The sequence below is a fragment of the Dromaius novaehollandiae genome, chromosome 3, assembly GCF_036370855.1.
Source record: "Dromaius novaehollandiae isolate bDroNov1 chromosome 3, bDroNov1.hap1, whole genome shotgun sequence".
Lineage (NCBI taxonomy): Eukaryota > Metazoa > Chordata > Aves > Casuariiformes > Dromaiidae > Dromaius > Dromaius novaehollandiae.
Genome location: NC_088100.1, coordinates 120,618,816 through 120,642,150, shown reverse-complemented (window position 1 = coordinate 120,642,150; position 23,335 = coordinate 120,618,816).

Sequence of the window (23,335 nt, the reverse complement as noted above, 5' to 3'; positions counted from 1 at the left end):
GGTTGACTCTGCAATTAGAAGCCACTTAATTGATTTTTAAATGAAAGCTGAGATTCTTGTATTCCCCAGGAGCTGGAGTTTTCATTAAAACCATCACCCAGTACCAGGAGACTTGCAATTAAGCTCCTGAGCTGGCAACACAATTGCACAATAGTTCAAAAAACTAGTATAAATATGGCAGGAGGACAACTTTCAGGTGGTGTAGGCTGCTGCATCTATGTCTGCTTTATCTGAGCTCTAGATATTTGCTTAGGGACACAGTGCTGGTTAGGGGTCTAACAGGGTCTTCAGCCAGGCTGGGGCCAGGCCAGTATATGTCCATGCATGAACGATCACTTCTCTGGGCTATGAGGTGGTGCTAAAAGTTGGATGTGGGGCTTCAAGCAATGTACGCTGGGTGGGTTGTGTTGGGTAGGGAAAGGTCTGGCTGTTAGCACAGTGTGGGGAGGGCCCCATGCTGAACTCTCCCTTTCTCTAGAGGAGAACTAAAGCAGAATTGAGGTGAAGGATTTGTGGAGAGCTAAATGGAGCAACAGCTAAGACCTGGGTCCTGCAGGGCATAAGGACTCTTGCTAATCTGTGTCTAGGGGCCTAGCTGGGAGGGGGGAAAATAAACTCTGGTTGCATCTTATGGGACTTCTGCAAAGGTTAAGCCTACTGCAAAGCTTTTCATTCCAGGAAGCAGTAACATTGTGAAGGCAAAAATAACATGTACTGTGTCCATGTCACCCTTGAAACTCAGCTGAGGAGCAAAAGAGTGAATTGCATGAACTTTTCTCCCAACTGCATAGCTTTGTTCAGTGGTCCGAGTTCAGCATGGTAAAAAGTTGTGCCTGGCAGGCTGGTATGTGGACTGATATTTAAACATCAGGAAAGAGGTTAGGTTTTGCAGAGGAGGCAGTATGGTTGTATTAGCTTCCCTATTACTATTTCATCTCACATGAGACAGAGCATCTAAGTCTAAAAAGGCCAGGCCAGCAGATGAGTACTGACTCTCTGAACACTGATACGTAGACACAAGTCTGTGATCCAGATGCCTCTTAACTTGATGCCCTGCAGAAGGGTTTGAGCCCGCTCAGGAGTTTGTTTGGAACTGTGACAGTTAGTGAAGATCATTAGGAAGCTAGAAGGAGGAACCATTAAGAATCAAAATCAGTCACAAAATAGACACCTCACTCTTGTTGTTTTAGTCTGTTTTCTCCTTCAGTATCTTTTTTTAAAAAAAAAGAAAGAAAGAAAAGCACACTGTAGAACCTAGGGCTGTTATTCCTGCCACAAAACTGCAGATATGGTCATCTTGATTAGACTTTGGGGGGGGGGGGGGGAAGAGCTTTCCAAGCTCTGATCAAGAGAAAGCTATGCAGAGCACTGCAGCTTGCCTGTCCTCTCCACGTCGCCATGGCTAGCAGAGCGCTGGCAGGTTGCTGCTCCTCTTCCTCAGCATGTCAGCTTTCCCTGTACCAGCTGCAGGCGTGGAGGTCCCAGCCTCAGCCACCCAGCCCGACCATGCAGCACAGGGCAGAGACCTGCTTTGCCTGCCCTTGTTACATGGTCCGTCCCAAAGTCTCCTGGCACGTGCTAGTTCGGTTCTCACCTTGGCATGCTAGTAAAGGGGCTGTCACCTAAACTGGTCTCTGAAAGGTGCTGATACGGATTCACCTCACCACATTTCAATATTGGGTTGCCATATTTAAATGCTTGCTAGTCTTGGCTAAGTTCCCCTTTTAGCTGCTGGAGAGAGATGGGCTCCAACATACAGGAGAGGAACTTCATCTTATCTTAGGAAGTGATCATAGGTTCCTATTTTTCTCCATAAACTAGTTCAGATGGATCAAATACAGACAAATGGCTTTCAGTTGCCAAATTAGAGCAAGCGAAGCTTACCTGTGGTTATGGCAGGTGCTCCAATCTGTAGTTAGTTTTTTTAAATAAGGCTAATATTTGGAATAACTTAGAATTCTAATTGTAAACAAGTTTGATGTGATTATGCAGTACCAGTGTTTTGAAAACATAAGGCAATTCATGTCTGCTAGGTCTTGGTTTGGTGAGCCTCTGCCCATATCACTCTCATCTTTTGCACTAACAACACAGGCTATCAGGCCCTCCTGGATTTCAATGTCCTCATCATCCAGTTGCTCTTTGAAGAGCTCTCACTTGAGAGCTCAAAGCTGGAAGGTCTCGGTTGCAGTTTAGGTCTGTGGCAGGGGTATAAATTTCAGAGCTCATGCTGGGCCCAGACTGCCTGGGCATGGAGCGGTGGAGGGGGGAGGCTCTTCTCACCATGCTCAGCCTCAGTGGTTCACTGCTGTCCCATGGGCTGTGCAAGACTCACTGGAGGACTTGGCTTTGGGCCAGGTGTCTGCACTAACTGCAGAAAACCTATTGTGATGGCAATTAATTGATCCTTGATGAGAATGTACAGAAATGTGAAGCAGGTCTAGAGACCAAGATTTCCTAGCACAAACAACCACCAGAATAGCAGCTGAGTTTTTCTTCCAGCAGCAGTGCTAGTTTTAACTCTTAAAACTAAAACCTGTTCCTTTGCTCCACGTTGTGTGAGTCTGCAGGGAGATGGGCAGCGGCTGGGAGCACTTTCATCTTAACAGGGCGCTCGGTGTGTGCGCACATCTCCGGGGGAGTCCTCTCAGGGGAAGAGCTTCAGAGCGAGAGGCAGTGTGCTGTGCCGATAAGGAGACGAAACAATAGCGGCGACACCGAGAGCCTTAGCACAATTGCTTGGTGAGGGTGTTACTGAGTCAAGTGCTTTGCACATTTGCTGCACAGAGCAAATCCACTCGCTCCTCAATGGTTAACTCTTTCTTTTCTCTCCCCTTACTGGGTAATTTAATGCGCAGTTTCTAAGTGCATTGCTGTCTGCCCATTTGTTGTGTTTTCCCACCCCCTTTTTTTTGGGGGGGGGGGGGAGGTGAAAAGGTGGCTTTGAAAAGGTGGAAACTGTCACTTTTGCCACCAATGAAGCATATGTGGCTGTCCATACAGTGATTGCCTGCAATGCATGTAGAAACACCTTGATCCCATTTACAAAACCTGTGAGTATTATTAAAAAAGGCAATTACAACTCTGACTGGAAACATTTGTGAATGCTGAGGAAATGGCACTTCCAGTATTTCTTGCTGTCTGTGGTGGCTTACATTTCCCTGTGTCCAAGGCTGCTGTGACACCTCTAAAGCACTTAAGTGGAGAGTAAGTCTCCCAAATACTGGGTGCATGCGAAGGCTTAGTGATGCACAAGCTGTGCTCTGGTGCACAGCTTGGAAATGAATGCTGACACATCCTTGTTGAGATCCAGAAGCAGAGCCAAGGAACTGTTCCCAAACTGCCTTTATTATTGATGCCTTGTTTCCTCATTAATGCCGAGGGAATTCACATGAAGGGACTTCTACAGAGCTAATGAAATTACCTACTGAAATCTCCCTGCACTGATGGCAGAGGCCTCTCTGATTCAGTGGCCCTCATGTTAGTGCTGAGTGAGTAATTGAATTATTTGTTAGTTAGCAAAATTAAAAATCATCTCCTTTAGGTTTGATTTTTTTTTTGTTGATAGTGTTAACAGGTTTTTAAGTACCTTTTCCTTGAGCTTGAGTTATAATCTGAAACAGGCTGAAGACATTTTGATCTTTTTTTCCCCCATGCAGATGCCAGTGATCATCAGTGGTTTCAGTCAATTGGTTCTGTGTTTTTGTAGCTAAAACACTGACCTGCAACACTTAACCTACCTGTGTCAAACTGCATAAAATGTTTCTTAAAAAAAGTATCTTTGAAATGAATTCAGTTCCCATTAGTGCTAATAGCAATTTTTGCCAGTGCAGGCATGTATAACACTCTTGTCCTTAATTCACTCTTCTTTCGTGTAGTGTGTCATTGGCTGCATGCAAGGAAGACATCTATTTTGGTGAATAGGAAATGAGCTGTACTCTTTCCAAAGGACGAGCCAAGACAAGTCCAGCTATCTCAACTTTCAGGATGAGGCAGTGACGGTGTTGCTCGAGGCTGTAGCAAAGACAGGGCACGGAAAGACCCTCCAAAGAGGGTGTGAGGGAAATGTGCATCTAAAAAGGCACAGAAGCCACTTGGAAAAACTGAGTGTCCCTGCAGATGGGCACTGCATTTCTCTGGCCAGACAGATGGATGCTGATGGGGAGGCTGGTGTCTTGGTCATCTGCTTGGCTCTGCAGAGGCCGCACCAAATCAAATGAGCTTGGCAGGAGTCACACAACTTATGTGTGTTTCTGCCTGGACTTTTATGTCCTTTCAAATCTTGCTACAGTTTTGCTTCAACTTCTTAACTTGCAGCAGTGAGATTACAGTTCACGTCCTGAAATCCTGTGTGTTCGATACCCATGCCAACACACCAAACTGCACTGGTTTAACTCGAGGAGGATAAAAGGGACAGTGCAATTGTGAGCACTGGCTGGGACCGACCTCTGGTCTAGTAAAAATGACTGAAGGAATAGGAATAAATATGAAAGAAGCCACTCTTAAATCAAGACTGGAGGGTTCAGCTGGGGCAGGGTAGTGCCTGAAACTACTTTCACTAACTAAAGTGTGTGCAGAAACAGCTGGAGGTGACTTATTCATTGCAGTGGGCCTAAAAGGTGTGAGTGTTGTCAGTGCTGGTGCCCAGCTCGGCTCCTCTGTGCGACATGAGGAGAGAACATATCTCCTGGAGGAAAAAATACAAGTTCAGGAAGCTGGAAGTACAAGACTCTGGAGATTAATGATAGAAAACTGTCATGTGTTTCAGTGAGAGGAAAGTAAGCAGGAAACAGGTCTAAATTAGGCTGCAGCTCCCTGGGCAAAACACTAAAGTTATAAATATTCTGGTAGCATGCAGAGTAGGCATGGCTGTGCTGACTGCTCTTCGTTGCCCTTGAAAGGGGCTGCATCGGTGTGTGTTTTGCTGTAATGCTCTGCTTTGACAAAACCACACAGCTATCTCTAAGATGGGAGGAGGCTGCAGGTGGGTTTTGCAGCAAGACTTTTAAACGTGCAGATGACTGAGAAGGCTGCGCCCTACTCGGCTGTTTCATTTCGCAGCCTTGCGGGATAGGAGTGGTGAGGTTGTTTATGATCATTTAATTGTTCAAATGGTGCCAGCAAGGTTGGTTTTAAACAGGAACTCCTCAAGGGAGCCACATCCCCACCCAAGACAGCAGACTCCTCTTAACCTTTGTGATCAAGCTGGTACAAGTGCATAAAAACAGTCCTCTCCCTGGCTCCCAGAGCTGATAGGCAGAGGGAAGCCAAGGCAGGAGGAGAGAAAGTGATATGCTGAGCCTGCAGGTGAGGGGACGAGCCGGGAGCAAAGTGATTCCTGGCCCTGGGCACAGAGCTTCCCGTGGTCGGCAGCCCAGGAGAGCTGGGGCCGTCCCAAGGCGCAGCACTTCTCCAGCATCCCAGTCCCCAGCGAGGCCAGTTGTCCCCCAGACATCAGCTCGGAGGGATGCTGAATAGCAAATTGGGAAAGCCATGCCTTGGTCACTGATATTTCTCTTTCATATCATTATCCATGGACCTTTCCTCATTGGGGAGCTGAGGTGCTGGTCAGTGATTTCTAGGTTGCTGTTTATCAGGTCAGTGGGAACCGCAGCATTGCTAAATGCAGCCAATCCACTTAACAGCACAGCATTTCTTTTAAAGGATCCCAGCTGGCCGCTCCTGTGTGCTTTGGTGTATGGAAATGAAAAGTGCAATCCAACCTCTGGTTCAAATGAAAGTTTCTCTCTAATCTGGAATAGCTCTACCCTGGGAGTCGCCTGAAATATGATACCAGTGCTGCAGTATGGGAGTAGGGAGTATGCTTTTTTATTTGTAATGAAAGAACTTTATTTCTATCATTAAAAGTTTAGTGCAGAAAGTTAACTAAGGAAGTGGTTTTAAAAGTTAAAAATATCAGGAAATCAAACAGAAGACAATGGTGAGATTTTTTCTTCTTCTTTTTTTTTTATTTAAAGCCCCTCTCTGGGAATTCATTTCCTGGTCTCATTGCTGTAGTTCCAGATGTAAGTAACTCATTTGTATTCATGTCAGTCCCATGTATGCTTCTGTAAGTATTGCATGCTAGTCAAACTAAATGGACAGTTAAACTAAAAATGATACTGAGCAAGCCAGATTGTGAGTCATACATATAGTCAGGAGTATATCCTATTGCTAGGTCTCCACTGTGCTGTCAATTGTGTTCTGCCTGGCTGTGATATTTTCCTTGGACTGTTTATACAAAGAGCCTGCTTTGGTGGGTTTTTTTATTTCCATACATGAATCCTTATGAGACCTCCTCTGATAAAACTTTGACACCATGGGGTTGTTTCTCTCTCTGGATGATGGATTAGGCCAGTTAGGTCGGGCTCCTCCTTGTAGGAAGGATACGTGCAGCTAGGACAGGCAGTGCGGACTACAGCCCTGAAACTTAAGGGCACTTGCTCAGAGCTTAGATCTGTAGGGTAATGGCTGATGAGTTATGCTCCATCTAAGTCACTTATTTCTCATGTACCAGTCCCCTCTGGGTGGGGAACCTTTTGGGGACTTGGATTGTAACTGCTGCTGTTGTAGCCATTTTTGTCCTCTACTTGAGAGCTGCATCTAACCTCACCTTTGTGCTTTCTTCTGGTCTGCAAGTCTGATTGCTCTACAGCTATCAGAAGGAAACTGGATTTTTAACCCTAGGGTGGGATGAGCTTGTTTGCAAAGAGGAGGTTGTGAATAAATTGCCTGTGTGCATATGAAGGGTTTGGAGGTTGTCTGGGTTTTTAACTTCAATAAATGAACTCACTGAAGGAATAGAACAGCACTTTCTCCCACTGCTTGATCTGGATCTCACACAGTGAGACAACTTTCATTTTGGTCTTTCCATTCCATTTTCATTAACATTGGACAAAATTTCAGAGACCCATGTAGGATGGAGAGGCCCTGGGGCAGGTGTGATCCAAACACCTGCTGCACTCAGGTCATGTTAGAGCAGGTTGCTCAGAGCTGTGCCCAGGTAAGTTTTGAATGTATCTAAAGATAGTCCCCCATCGCTCCAGACAGCTTGTTTCAGTGCTTGACCGCTCCCATGGTGTTTTAAATATATATATGCACTTATATCTAGCTGGACTCTTCCATGTCCCAGCTTATGTCTGTTGCTTCTTGTCCTACTGGTTAATACAAGTATGGGAAATCCTCAAAGGGCTGTTAGATGCCCAGATTAAAAGACAAGTGGCTACCTTATTCCTATTTGTATCTTCAAATTCCCACTTGAGATTACAAGCAGCTATGTACCTAATGATAAAAATATGCCACAATATCAGGCAATTTTCTAAAACTGCCAACTGTAGTGACTGAATAAAAGATGCAGTCACTGATGTGTCTTAGTTGTCCAGACACTGATACTATCTTCATGTGCTACTGACCCTACTTATAAGGAAGGGTGTCTTGTATCCCTGTATAGGATTGGTGTCTGTGAGTAAAATCCACCATTGTGGAGAAAACCAGCACGAAGCTTATCATCCCCCCGTGCGCGCACACAACACCTGCATCCTGTATGCCTTAGTACTTTAGTCTGGGGTTTTATTCATACATTCATAAACCGGTCTACAAAGCAGAGCCCTCTGAGTACCTTCTAGTGGATAAGGTAACTTGAGGCACTTTCCCCTAGCATGTCTACCTTGGACCAGCATCTTGGCTGAGCTCTTCTGAGCTGTGCTTGAGTTTGGTAAAGGACACATGGAAAAGCCTCCCCCTCTTCACCCTGCTGAGGCTGCCCAGCCCAGCAGCAATGTTGAGGAAAAGGAGTAGGAGAGCTGGGAGGAAGTCGGTACCCAAAATGTACCTGAAGCCTCATGCTCCTGCTGTAGTGCAGTGGAAAGAAGCCCTCAGTTGGCCAGATTGCCAGAAAATCTGCAGTCTGCATGCGGTTGCCTTAACTATTAGCAGCCAAAGCGGGGGGCTGTGCGTGCAGCTGTGCTGTGCTCCAGGCAGGCAGGATTCATCATCAGTCACCGTGGGGCAGGACATGGGCTTTGCCACTGAATTCACTGGAGTCACAGCAGCGGTCATCAAATTTTACAGCCTAATCTTCTACTTGATAAATTTTAAGGGGTCCAGAGCGTGAGAACTCTAGCAGTCAGCAAGCTGTCTGTTGGCTTTTTCATAGCTCGGGGATTTGGCAGAATTGGGATATTCTACTGAGGCACAGTAACTTTCACCCTCGCACAGCATGGTACTAGGTAATGCAGTTCACCAGCAGGTATGACCAAACTCAGGGGTAATATCTGGTGCAAAATATTTGCATTTCAAGTACATAAGGAAATCAAGCTCTAGAAGCCAGTGACTACAGCAAACAAGGCTGAGAGTTTTGGGGAAAACTTTCTAGGTTCCTCTAACTGCTCATTCCCAGTTGCACTGGTGTCACTATCATGGCTAAACTCTATGTTGAATCTCATTCAAGTCATTCATTTAATCTCATTCAAAAGTAATACTTTTCATGTAAAAATCCATAGGTTTTGGCTTAGGAAAACTAGCCTTTCTAGTATCAAATACCCAGAATCAATATCAAAATTGCTCTTGCTTGGCCTACCAGGATGCTTCTGGAAAGGCTCCAATGCTTTCTGGATGCATCTCCCTGTAAATACAATGCAGGAGCTATCATAGTTATGGCTGAGTTATGGTTATCGTCAGAGTCAGGGTTTGCCTTAAGAGAAAGGCTAGAGCTGCAGCTGGAGTGGAGGTGGGAAGGGGCTGCCCAAGGGTGGGCTGCAGAGACCTGCGCTGTGAGAAACTTTGTCAGGGATATTATACTCATCCTGTCCAGGACCAGGGAAGAGTAACCAGAACGGATATCTTGCTTCCCTCTTTGATATGCCCCCCACCCCCTGGTCCCTTAATCACATTTGTTTTTTGGGGGGCAGAAGCATTCCTCTCTCTGAGCACAATTTCCAGGTCCAATGCAAACATTAGCAATTTTACTTAGTATACACTTTGAAATGTATCATCTATTCATTATTATCTTATTTTGAATAAAATGAGCCATTTATGAATTTTGACATCACAAGCCTTAATGATTTCTCTCTCCACGAGAATTCATTAGGCTTTATTTGATCAGCTACCTAATTCACTCTATGATCTTTCCAAACAGCAACTGTAATTGCATATCAGGAAAAACAGACTCCATGGACATGAGGAAAAATACCCTGGATAGCAGTCTAGACGGTTCTATTCTGTAAAATCAAAAATTAGATACTAACAGTTCAGGTAAATCGAAGCTGAAAAAAAAGTAAAATCACTTTGCAGACCCAAGATAAATGAAAAGCCAATCTGAATATCAAATTGATCCTGCTCCAGGATTGAATAATTTGGCATGATGTATTTGCCACCTCTAAATGTGTAGCTTACAGACAGATTAAGTAGCATGCTTGGAAAAAAAGGAACAGTATGTGCATATAAAGTCATGAGAAAATAAGGGCCTTGATCCAAATGCAGCCCTGAGATTGTTCTGGAGCTGATACACTTCTGACCAAGGGAAAGCAGCACTGTAAACCGTGAGATTTTTCTTGACAGGAACGTTCCTTTACTCAGAAATTATGTAGTTATCAACACCAATTTTAGCACAGCAGCTCCAGGAAAGCATTAACGAACACAGGGCAAAAAGCATTGAGCGTATGTGAAATGAAGGAAAGAATACCCTGTGGAGGGAGTGGGGAAGCAGGTGGTGTATCTTGGCCTCAGTGAAGTTATTGGAAATCTTGTCATTAATATCAAAAAAAATTATGGTGCTATTGTTAGTGTTTGTCTAGCCTGAGCTCCTCAAAAGCTTGGAGTGCCTGGATCCATCACCAAACCCACTGCCTTAGAGCCAGAGCAGGAGTGGTTTTGCTCATGAAGTCTCACTGCCAGGCCTCAGTAGTGAAGTAATGTTCTTTTAACCTCTTCTGCCTTTTCCTGCGTGCAGACCTCCCTGCTGGTGTTCGGCTTCTCCTGTCCCCTTCACAGTCCTTCTGAGCTAGGTGCAGCCTCATGAAAAGCCAGCGCTCTTCCCACGTTTCGCAGGGCACGGAGCCATGGATGTGCTCGGTGCTAAATGGGAAGCCAGAGTGGCAGGAATAGGGTGCGAGATTGAACCTGGTAGTTGCCATTGGCTCTCGGGGGAGTTTTGCCACCAAATTCCATTGAAATGAGTTCCAACTTTAAAAGTGCAGTTCAGAGGCTTGTTTTGTTAAATAAGCCAGCAAAGATCGTATATTAGTCTGACAGGGCTCCGTTTGGGTGAAAACCATGCTGAATTATTTATTTTGTCATTAATGTCACACAGACTGTAGAAAGGAGAATTAAACAGGCTGCAAAAGCGAGCAGTGCTAAGGCAGATCCAAACAAATGGGATTTTTTCCTCAATATGAGTCACAGGTTGCAGCCTCCTAATGCATCCAGAGGAGGACATGAAGTGAATGGTAAATCAATGGAAAGGGTCACACCTGACTGACAGCCTTTCAATAATTTAAAGGGTCCCTCAGCACATGGCAGGGTTATATAATACATTACCATTTAAGCCCAGTGGAAAGTCATGCAGAGAAGCTGTTCAGAAGTTTTGTCCTTGTAGCTGCAAAACTCAAGAGGTGGAGAGAAGCGTACCTAGAAAATGGTGTGGACAGCTCAGACTGTGCCTGGAGAAGGATAAAAGAAAGAAATCTCATCCTCTTGGCTCCACCAAAATAACTGCTGTTGAATGTCTGCCTTTGGTAAGCCCTGGAGGGTCTCGTGCTGCTCAGCGCGAGGGCCTGGTTCTCTCCATGATCCTTGGGGTGAGGAGTGTTGTGGTGGTGTGTTTTTTCTTCCCTCCTTGGAGGGGAAAGTGGCAAGCAGCGAGGTGGGGATCATATTTGGCTGGTTGAAATCACAGTTTATGCACAGAACTTCACATGGATGGGGCACCCTGGATGCTGAGTGCTAGCTCATGGGACGTGCCTGGCGTGGGTGTGAACGTGGGATTTAAACTTTGGGTGCTTTCTGCTGATTTCTGCATTCTTAACCTGGTGGACAGGGCTGCCGAGCCTGAGCATCCAAAGCAAGAGCCTGGAACAACCACACGTGACTCTTAAAGGTGCAAAGCTAAGCGCAGCGTAATACAAGAGAGACTTTGGATTAAAACAAGCTCAAATAAAAAGTAATCGCCAAAGACAGCGCAGAGCCCTGTGATATGTATTTCCTTGTCCACCTGTAACAAAGAGGGAAATAATACTAAAATATTGGGGTGGCTACCTAGAAGAAGACTGTCTTTGACTTGATTTTTAGCTGAAGGAGAAACGCTGTCATTTCACAAGCTCCTCAGAGTGCCTGCCAGCTAGCCTTACTGTTAGATTTCCCTGTATCTTATGTCTCCCTTACTGTCGGCAAAGTCCTTTACTCCTCACCCTATGCATGCAGAACTAATGGTTCCAGACTCAAATGCTCTCTCTACCTCCTGTCCTCTGTGGACACCCTGCTTAGGACATCCTGGTGTATCCTTGCTGTCCACAGCCGTATTCCTTCTTCCTTGAAACGCCCCATTTCCCTGAATAAACACTTATGTAAATACAAGCAGAATGAAGTCAAGCTGCTGGATGAATTAAATTGGAAGTTATATTTAGCGAACATGCTTATATTTAGCAAACATGGTAATAGGTTACTTGTGTTCTCCCCTACTCCTGCGAATCTGTGTGTAATTGTATATTCTTTTCAGATATGTGCACAGACTCACTTGTGTGTGCTCTCTCTTGTCAAGTTGTAAAAGGTCTAAATTTTGTATTTCTGACCTCAGAAAGTGGTCAGAAATGGACCACTGATTTTAGCTGTTGGTGCTCAAGAAAAAAGTTCTAATGGAAAGTGTATAAATGTCTGCAAACCAGATGAACACATCATCTCCTTGTTCATTGAGGGTAGGCTTTTGAATTAGTTTCACTAGATAACATTGAAGAGTGTAGGCAAATTCTTTATCTGGTTTTAACCCTGGAACTGTAACTCTTCCATTTATATAGAACTTGCTTATAGACAGTGACACCTGAAGATGTTTGTTTTTGAGGCTTCACATTCAGTATGAAAATCTAGGTAAGGTGAAAGTCTGCACATATATAATTATATATAAATTATATAAGTACATGATGGCTCCCTTTACTGCTCTGCTTTCATGCTGTTGTGGCACAGTTGAATGTACAGCACCTTTTCAGAGAGGCAAAGGTCTTAGGACAGTGGAATATTACTTATTTTACACAAAGTCCTCTAAATTTCTGAGGGAGCTCTAAAATGTCCTTCCATATCTTGCAGGCTTTCTTCTCCTTCATTCACCTCTTACCTCACCAGATCCATTTTTCCCAGCTGGACGCCTAGAGCTAGCCATGTGAATTTGGTGCTGTCAAGGTGCCTTAAGCAAAGCACTGGAGTTGGAGAACTGGGTCTCTGGATATTTTGAGCAACCTTCTGTTTGATAAGAGGCAGTGAACTAGCAGCTGGAGAGCCTCTTCTCAGTTACCTGTCTGCAAATTGCCATTTAATTTAATGGAGACCTCAAAGTGGTAACGGAAAACTTTTTCTCCAAGGCCTCTCCACCAGCCACTGTCCACTGATGCCCTCTGGTCACCCAAAGTGGTGGCGTGGAGATGCATAGCTGTAACCTCTGCCCTTCCTCTGTGAGAAACCAGGACTTAGCTGTGGGTATGGTACTTGATTTCTAATTCTGTGGCAGACTTTCTGTGGGGTCTCAGGTGTATACAGCTGGATAGCTGTTCAGCTTTCTGTTTTGTCATCTGTAAAATGGGGACAAGCATCCTGAAAAATATGTAGTGATAACTAGAATAATAATAGTAATAATCTTATGGTATTGAAACACAACTAAAATAAGGTATACTATGGCTGTGAAACTTCAGTTTATTAAGTTCTTTCCTCTTTTAATAGATAATACTAAAGTCAACAGAATCAGAAATATATTTGGATTTTTGAGAAGCTGAGACCTCATTTATACTGTAATGGAAAAACAACAGCCAGTAGGAAGACAATTAACTTCCCATGTAACTTTAGCGAGGATATGCCTGTCAGTTCAGGAAGGTCAAAAGTGTGTTCTGGTGTGTCCGATAGTCTGTGGCAGGCTGGGGATTTATATGGAAGTTTCACAGGATAAGCTATATGTACTTGGATGCAGCCTTTCAAAGGGCACATCAATTGGAAGTGAATTCTGATACTCAGGAATGGGATAATGGAAGTTGTTGCACATTTTCACAAGAGTAAGAAATATTTTAAATTAAAATATAATGAATAAAATTCTGCTCCATTTTCCTCATGAATGCTGCAGAAAATGTAAAAGGTGGGTAAATTTAGTCCGTATATCCCCCTTCCCCTGGATTTTGTTACTAATATAACCAGAGAATTAAAGTGAATGATCTTCTTAGAATTCATTTTAACTAAGATTGCTAAGGAGATGAACAGACAACTTCCAAACTCTTGTTTTTTTCTGAATTCAGAACTTGTATAAACCTGGAAATAACTTGCCAAGCAATTTGTTATTCTTACAGCCCCCTAATGTGATCACACCATTTCCTTTATTCTACTTGGACAGTCCTCTGACTTTCTGATGGAGTTAGGAAAAGTCTCCATTTTTCCCACACTTTCTTCTCACTTACCTCCTCTTACCCATTAGCCTCCTCATTTGATCCATTTTTCCCAGCTGGATGCTTGACGTTAGCATTTGATTTTGGTCCCTTTAGGCCATGGGATAGATGACAAGCAAAGCACTGGCAGTGGAGAGCTGAGTCCTTGACCTTTTCAGCAGCCCTGTGCTTGATGGAAAGAACCAGCAGGTGAGAATAGCAGGAGGGTCCCTTCGAACTACCTGGCTGGAAACTGAGAGCAGCTGCGTTTACTTTAACAATGAATTTAATGTAGTAATGTGGAAGTCTTTCCCCTAGCAGCTGTCTCTTACTGGATTTAATTGACTGGATCTCATTGTTACTTATTGTGCTGTTAATTTATATGTCATTTACAAATATTACTAGTACTTACTTTTATGGGCTTAATTTTTTTCCCCTAAATCATGAATGAAGATACTGAATAGCACTGGGCCAGGATACAGCCCATAGGGATCTGTCAATGAGTTTTTCATAATCTATCATTATATTCTAAGAGCTGTCATTTGGTCTTTTTTGCTGAGAAATATAGCACGTGCTGATTTGGTTTTGCCTCATGAACTTGCAGGCAGAATAGTGGCATGACAGTTATTCAATTTTTGAATAAGGTGTCATGAAGGAACGTCCTCCAGAATAAAGACCAGCAAACTTATTCTGCATGGTAGTCTATATGCACTACTCCATTATGAGCCACCTATTTGAATAAAAAGTTCCTAGAAGGTCAATTAACCAGTCTGCTGGAAAGCTTGGTATCTTGTAAGCTCTGGAGTAGCTTTACTGCAATTAGGAAGAAAGGCCATGTTTAGCCAAACACATTTAAAAATAGATTGAAATGGCTTTTATATATTGGGTTCTTCAGATGCCAACACAGGAGTTTGAGCGAAGCTGATTGCGAGGGTGTAAGAAGTCAGTGCCCTTGGAGAGATCCTGCTCCGCTTCTCTCCTGGGGTCACTGTGCTCCAGGTGGGCTCGGCTGAGCAGAACCTGCCCTGGCACCTCCACCAATTCCTTGAAAAACTGGCCAGTTTGGTTAAACTGGTCCTCTCCAGCAGTTAAAACCACCAGGTTCACAGTGAAGTGGGGGCATGTGTCCTGGTCTAGGAACCTCTTAAAATATGCTGTACTGACTGATCTCCATTAACTGTGTGTGTGGGGGGGGGGGTTGGCTTCATTACAGAGGGTGAAGCAACTGCAGGTTTTGATCTTGATAAGGCATTGTTACTTCTCTGAGTAATTACTCAGTATTTATACCGCAATTTATTTTCCTGTCCAATAGAGAAGCCTGTTTGCCATAGCAACCCCAGTGGTTACATTCTGCTTCTGAGTTACAAAGCACCTTCTAGCAGATGCACATCAATACATAAGGTGAACTTTGGAAATTGTTAGTGTTTTATAGGAAAGAAGTCTGCTGTACAATAAGATGCCGAACAAAGTATACTATGAGCTCATTAACCAAGATTCCTTTGTAATCGTCTCCAGTAACTCTTTGGTTTCCCTTGTTGCTTTCCCTTTCTTTGGTCTATGAATGCACTTCTGTTCAAAAAAAAAAAAAAATCATCTTGAGAAAGAAAATAATACAGATGCAGATGGGCAGATATTAGGATATGCTCAGACTAGTGTTTGAGGAAGACGTAGTTACCACTGCCTAAAACAACCTAAGGCAAGAATGAATCCATCTTTTCCTTAAGGAACAGAAGAACAGCAGGATCTCGAACAGAAACCGGAGGTGTTCTGCATCAGCAGCTTGTATCTTCTCACACAGCACTTCTGTTCAGTGACTTGCCCCAAAATCTTTGAAGAAAACTGGAGCCTTTCACCTGAAATTCAATTGCGCTTGTCCACGTTTCAACAAGGATGGCCAAGAATGGCTCTTGAATTGCTTTTTCTAGGAGCTCTTACGTGGTAGAAAATGGAGCTCCTATCCCATAGTCAGCAGGAAACCTGGACCGCTTCTGGTCAGTTATTTGGGGGGGGGGCAAGGAGTGAACCAGGGAGAGCGAGGGTAGGGCTGGCTGCCTCTGGACTAGGTGGACCTGGGAACTGGACCTGGTGTCACCCTGTGGCCCCAGGTCCCCTCTTGCTTGTCTCCTACCTGCCCATAAAACCTGCTGACAGCAATTCCTGCCCCCTCCAGTGAGTCCTGAATGCGTAATCCTGGCTCAGTTAAGCTGGCTGGTGACGATGCTTCAGAGCAGCTTGCTCACTCTGAGGAAGCTGAACATCATCTCGGGGGTGTCTGACCTTCTGGCCAGTGCTGCAGAGGTAGGCAGTTGTGCAATTTTTGTGTAATTTCAGGGAGGGAATTGGAGATCACAATTCTGCCATTGAGTAGTTTTCCACCAATTTAATAGTCAGCTTGAAAGGGGGGAGGGTGGTTTAGAAAATGAAAGAGAAAAGGAAAGCAAGAAATCAAATAGCACTTTGCACAGCCATGAGACTTTGTTACCTCCTCTGGCCTGACCCTGCTCCCTTTAAAATCAGCTGGGATTTCCTCATGCTTTCTCTGCAGAGCCCTCAATATACTTATCCCTTCCCCTGGAAAGCTCTTGAGCAGTTCCTGGGCTGTTTGCAGCTGAAGCAGCTGCAGTAGGTTAGTGGCAACATGGATGGATTTGCATTTGTCTTTTTGGGCAGACTGCCAGATCCAAAAGCTCTTGGACTGGCTACCAACTACCCCAGTGCTCAGAGCTCTGGATCAAGCCTGAGAAATACTGATAGGCAGCTGAAACTGGAAGCAAACCCAGCTCGTACAAGTGACTTTCAAAACAGTGCATTTTGCCTAAAATTTGAACAATGCTGATCTGATTGGACAAAACTTTTCATGGTAGTACCAGAAAGTTCTCATTCCTTTGGGGTTAACTAAAGGCAAAAAGGACATGATTCCTTTAAATAAATTTTCAGATAAGAGAATAGGAGATAGGACAGCATGACTTTTTTTAAAAAAAAAAAAAAAAAAAAAAAAAAAAAAAAAAAAAGCCCTGAGTATCAATGTCTTTGTGGAAGGCTTGGCCAGAAAAGCTCCAAAGCAAATTATAATCCAGTAATTGGTGGCTTTCTGCACCACCAGTTCTGTTTCTTGAAGCAGTAAATTTGTCTTTGCCTCTCAGTTTAGAGAGAACCGTAGGGTCCTGCCTGTGGTTAGTAAGCATGAGTAGCAGCAGCAGAAGATAGCAATGCAATGGCATCTCGTTGGGCAGCATGGGCAATGGACCTTATGCGAAGTCTTCTGGGACACTCTGCTGCAAAAAGGAAAAAAAAAAAAAAAAAGGATTTTTTTCTGTTTCATTTGTTGCCAGCACATAAAGATAAGACGACGTAAGGCAGTGTTCAGAAGGGGTTAGACAGCTTGCCAGCACACTCAGTTATATTTAATGAACTAAAGCAAAGGTTAGTGTATGGTTTAAGTGGAGATTGAATGGCATTTAGGAGCAGGTAAGTCCTGCTTAGTGGAGAGCCTTCTTTGCTGTATTGGAGATTGGCCATGGTACACTTCGTTTTGTAGGTATTAGAAGTCATAAGAGTAAAGTTAAGGCTCAGGGCAAGGTACCGGTATGATACCTGGAATCACAGAAGCCGACGATCTAGTTTAGGACTTATTTTGAGAAGGGCATGTTGGCTTTAACAGGACTGGTGCTGGTAGTTATCTGGCTATGTTTTATGTTACAGCTATTTGAGATGGCAGGAATGAGTTTGGGCTAGATTAAGAAAGGTTGGATAACACCAATTTCTGCAAAATGTGCTTTTCTTTTGGTAAAAGGCAAGAGGGAACAGGGTGTGAGGGAACATTAGAAATAATAAAAAAAGGGTAAGCATGAGTGAAAAAAGCAGAGAAACAAAACCCAAGCACAGTATTGCATTTGCACAGTGAATCTGCCAAATCAATTTCAGATTGAATTGAACAGCTTCATCTTGTAGTTGAAGCTATTTTGAAAACTACTCTTTTCTCTCTGATACTGCTGGGGACCCAACTGTGTAACGATGGCTGTTTTTCATCTGCGTGATTTGGGGAGCTGAAGGGACTGTGCACTCCACGGCTTATTACTGGTGGGATGACTATGCAAAGTGTTCTTCATTTGCATTCGGAAGCCAGTTTCCCCAGCTGTGATTCTTTGCTCTGGAGCCAACACCTGTGAAAGAAAAAGCTTTTGATTTATCCATTGATTTAATAATTGTTTTCTCCATGTAGTGATGGTCCCTAGAAGAGATGCAAGGTGTTCTCTCAGTCTTTTCTGCCTTGCCACTGTGTTATAAGTTAAAGAGATTGTATAATATGAGAACACCACACCTGTCCATGTTCCTGCTGCAAATCTCCAGGAAAACTGAGGTTCTAAGTACTGTTCTAAGGCTGTTGGCTTCTGCTGGGATTCTGTAGGGTGTTTTTTAAACCTTATTTTCCTCAAGGGACAGCTCTTGAATGCTATTTTGGCTGCTGATGTCCCTCTCTCTCTTTCTCCCTGTCCTTGGGGACATCTCCCTGGTGGAGGTGGCAGAGCCTCCAGAACTTTAAGGTTTTCCCTTTCTGTGCAGCACATGAAACAGTGCCCTCCTCTGCTTGATGTCTCCATGGGGCATCAGGAGGGTTGTCAGCTGGAGCCTCATCTTCCCTCTGTGGGGCCCAAGGGCAGCTGGAGAACAAGAAGTGCCAGGGCAAAATGTCCTTGTCGGCTGTGTCAGGGTGAGGGTCAGGTGGCCCAGCACCATAGGATGGCAATGTCCTGCCAGAGTCGGGGTGAGGGTTTGAGGACTCCTGATGTGCCCATATCATGTGCTGTAGATCTTCCCAGCTGTCCTGAAGCTGTAGGCTGTTCTTGTGCTGATGAGAACTATGCTGGAGCTACCTGATGGGCAAGGAGGTTGCAGTTGATATTGGAAATACCATGAGAAAAACCATGCTTCCCCCTGCCCCTGGTGACTTGGGGCCAAGCCACAGGCTCTGCAGCGCAATTTCCCCATGCAGGAGAAATGCGCAGCCCTGGTGAACGTCCTTTCTTGGCCCTCCTTGGTGCTCGCTGCAGGGAGTGCGGGTTGGCATTTCTTGGGCACCCTTCGTCCCCGTCACGGCTCTTTTGGCCCCATGAGGGGCTGATGACAGGCTTGTCACCTGAGCCCTCCCGTGGGTCCCTCTTCAGGCTCTCGTGTGCTTTGTTCTCTTTACGGGAGAAGTAACGTTTTGTGACAAAGGTAGAGCTTCGTGAGAGTAGAAGCAGAAATTACTCTCCTTTCTGCCTATCCCTTCAAGGAAAATCCTTCAGATCTAACCCTCCAGGGGCCAAAATCAATGCTAGAGTTAAGCCACGTGGCTTGGCTATTTGGATAAAATAGCCTAGCTTTGATTAGGTAGGGAATTGGAGGATAAAGGGATTTCTTTTTCTCAGAATTGGGCGTAGAATAGCAATGTAAAAAGGGGGATCAAATAGCTAACACCACTGTCTTCTCCCTGAGGCTTTCTTTCAGTTTCTCTGTAGTACACCAACTTAAAAGAGACTTAAACTACAGTTTCTGAAGGTTGCTGAGTTGGCAGGGGGAGAAAAGAAAGCGGGAGTTCACAGCTGCAGCCTCGCAGGAAACTGTGGCAGCAACCTGTCATCCTTGGGAGTCACAACTGATAATGCTGCCGCGTCCTTATGCTTGTTGGCCTTTATCTAAATTATCTGCCAGTGTGTCTAAAAGGTAATGATGACATGTGACACTTGGTGCAATACGGTCATTTCAGCGAGTCCCTCCTCTCCCAGCACTCGGGAAAGCAGCGCGGACGGGGTGGGGAAGAAACGTTTCCTCGCTCCGGTTTGCTCCTCCGCAGCTAGCTGGGCTGCACGCTCAGGTTTCCTCGTCAGCCACGTTCATACAGCAAGACCGAGAGGCTGGCGCATATAAATTGGCAAAAGAAGCATAAGTATCTGCAGGTGTATAAAAATATAACATATAGCATGCTTGGAGAATAAATCTTGCTCCTTGAGAAAAGGTGAGGCCGCCCTGGAGGAGGGGGTGGTGATGGAGAGGTGGCTCTGAGCTTGCCGTGGGGCCGGTCCCAGCCCCTGCCGCCCCGCCGTGGGGCTGTGGGAACTTCGGGCGAGGCAGCTTGCTTTGCGCCCTCGACGTTGCCTCTCTGGGCTACAACTCGGTATACGGTACGCAGGCCACCTGAAACAAATTGAAAGAAACAACACAAATATCCTCAAGGATGCAACAAGAAAAGAGTATAAAAATAATTCTCTTGAAGAAAAACAAAAAGAGGAAGACTCAGTTTTCTTTTCAAATATATTTGGTCAATTTATTTCAAAGATCTTGTAGTAATTTATTTTTTTTAAAAGGCAAAAACTGTTTTAAAAGATGAGTAAAGAATTAATGTTTGCCCTCTAAAAACATATCTTCTCATTTGCATGCTGCTTTTGACTGCTTCTTTGCTCTCCCCTTAAATTTTTGTGGATTTCTAGACCAACTAGGCTCACATAAAATGATATTATACCTGGCTCCCCCAAATCCTAAGTCTGACTTGAAGAAAGAACGTGCATGCTACTGCAGATTTCCTGCTTGCTGATTTCCAAAATACTGCATTATGCAATAAATGATTTGGAGAAAAGCCACATTTCCTCTGACAAAAGAAAAAGGGGAAAAGGTATGTTTCCTTGCCTCCCTGGCTCCAGAGCAAAGCAAGAATGTGGAGATCCTAAAGACAGCAGTAAGAGGAGATGCATAACGATAAGCAGCTCCTAACACCTGGGACTGGCGATATTGCAGCGTACCTGTGCTGCAGTGACACAGTGGGGAAAGGCCGGCGGTCGCAAGGGCCTGGGATTTCGGAGCGCCCCGGGACGGCGCTGGCGCCACGTTTGCCGGCGTTGGCTCCTTCCGCAGGGCGCTGCGGGAGAGGTGCAAGGCAAGCGCTGCCCGCTTCCCGGGTGCGATTCCTCTCCCCGGGGACATAACAGCCCCGGCTGGGAAAAGCAGTTGGATTTACATCGGTTGTGACATTGCGTTTGAATCGAAGCTACAGAGTCTAGAAATATAAAGAGGTGTCTCTGCCACTGCTTTCCACGGGAGTGACTTTTTCCCTCCTGTAACTGTCCCACACCTTTGCAAAGCTTTTCTGTGCAGATAGGCAATTGCTCTCACTATCATAATGCATTTTTAATGAGCTCTTCTACAAAGACCACAAGGCTCTAAAGCCTTAAACAGAGGCCAGGGATTTTTTTTTATTATATCTGTAATTTTTTTCACAGCATGGAAAGAAATGTGTTACAGCTCTGAGCAATAGTGACAGGATGATCCTGGGTGAACAGAAGATGAATCAGTGTGTAAGCAGTTCCTTTAAGAGTAAAAAAGGTGTTAAATTAGTCAAGCCTTGCGCCGCTTTGAAGCGCACAGGCATGACATTTTCAGTGTTTTTATTACATTTTTTTTTTTGTCTGAGTTACTGCTTAGTCAAGTAGATAGTGTCAAGTCCTGATAAAGCAAACTCCAACATCCTAAAGTCAAATGATGATATAATGCAACATGCACAACCTGTGGGCTGTTTCTTTTTTCTTCTTATTCACTTAGGATATATTGTAATAGATCTAAGAATTTAGCCACAAGGCTATTACTGCAGTTAGAAACAAGCCTAGGTAGTTACTTAGTTAATTCAGAATGATTGCAAAAGATGAAAACAACTCATTGCCAAAACCCTGGAAGCAAGAGAGGCTGTACTGAAGCTGAAGAAACTTTGCTGTAATGTGCTTCATCTTTTCCCCATTCTGATGAAAAATCAAATGATTTTGATAGTGTTTCAGATGAGATACTGCCTTTTCAGGTAGTATAATTTCAGCTGTATATCACAAAGTGTAATGTTTTATCATGCTGTCTTGCTTAGGAAAATCTATTCTTGCCTAAATTATTTCCGTGCCACATCATCTTGAAGTATTTCAAAACAGAGTGACATGAAAGCTCATCTTGAAATGTTTGGCTTCTGTGCTGTAGACTTTTAAGCTCTCATCTCTATAGGATGCGAGCACCTTCCAGTAGCCTATTAAGCAGTATGACTAATATCTGTCACGTTTGGTTTGCTTTCTCATCCTGCCCTCAGGGGAAAATCAAGTGCAGTGGCGTGCCTGGATTTAGCTTAGGTTTTCCTGATCGGAATTGGTTTGTTGTTAAGAAATATGTGTTCTCCTGAATTTAAGTGAGAAAAGGCAAGATCAAAGATACATGCATGACACCTGGAGGAGCACGTGGGAGGGTCTGTGTCCCGAGGGTGCGAGCCGTATCTGTCAGCCTTCTCAGACCAGCCTCGAGGAGCTGCTGACTGCCCCGGGGACTTACTGTGCCGGAGGCGGTGGAGGAAGAGGGGAGAGGCAGCGGCACCGGGCGCCCCAGGGAAGGGAATGGCAGTGCAGATGCTAGTCCAGTGCTGCTGGTCCCTGAGGAGCAGCGGGGGAGAGACTTCAGTCTCATCAGCCCAAAACACTGGCTCTGATGCATGGACCCAGTCCTTTCTGCTAACTCAGATGTCAGCAGTTACGCTTTATCCGCATTGCTAACTGTTTTGATTGCTCACCATTAAGTCATCAAATGAGATGAGAGGAGCTCATTACAGAGATCTACACCACCTATTATGAAAGCTGCTGTTTCAGATGAGACTCATTTTGCACTGGAATTTAACAACACCAAATAGGCTGGATGGGGGTACAAGTAGTTTAATTGTCCTGAAAGTAAACTCAATTTGCCAGAGGTCTGAGGAGCTCTGATGGAGTCAGTGCTAAACTACTGTTGCTATTTGTCTTCGCTCCACTTGAGAAGCGGCTGGTTCTCCAACTGCGTGTGGGCAAACTAATGCATCGGTGCTCTCACCTCCACAGTCAGTCTGTCTTCTCTCATACACAAGTCATAGTTCAGTCCCTTGTAGATGGCAGTCAGATGACATTGGCAGTGTTGTACTGTAAAATAGTGTAATGCACAAATTAATATGGGATCGTTACAATGCTGCCTTACTAAATAAGCTGAACACAAATTACAAGCATCCTTTGTTCTTGTCAATATCTCAGACACAGCTGCCAATACCTGCTATTCATGTAATAGAATACGGATGTTTAGATGAGCATTTTCTGATTGGTTCTGCAAAAGAAACTGTATTTGGAATTAGGAAACTGATTTACCTAAAATGAAGAGATCCCAGCTTCCCAAAACCCCTGTGCAATGTCCTAAGCCAGCATTTTTTCAGGATCAAGAGTTTTGTTAGCATCTTTAATGTGAGTTATTTCTCAAAAAAAGTGTAATGAGTGGATAGCTGGAAATGATTGATGTGACAGCAGACTGTTTTAACACAGTTATGAGGAAGAATGGGAACAACTTTAGATGTACAGCAGAAGAAGGAGACTGTCAAGAGCAGACAATTTTTAAAGAAAGGAAGAGGAAGATAGACAGGAGTGATTATAAAGGCTATGCAAAGACAGAATTTGGGATGAAATTTGCTATAAAATAAGCCATAGTGGGTGCATTCATATTGCGTGTAAGATCCGGACCAATGCCCTGGCTGTGAAGCCTCTCCTATGTTAAAAACTTTAAATGCCCCCTAACTGAGAGTGCCTCCACAGGCCTCCCCTTTCTGCCCCATATCTCAGTCTGGCTTCATCTCTGGAGGGCACAGGAAAGGTGCCCTCCATCCTTTTCAGTGTGCCTTGTTCAGGTGTCAGCTAGATGTTTCAAGAGATGCTTGG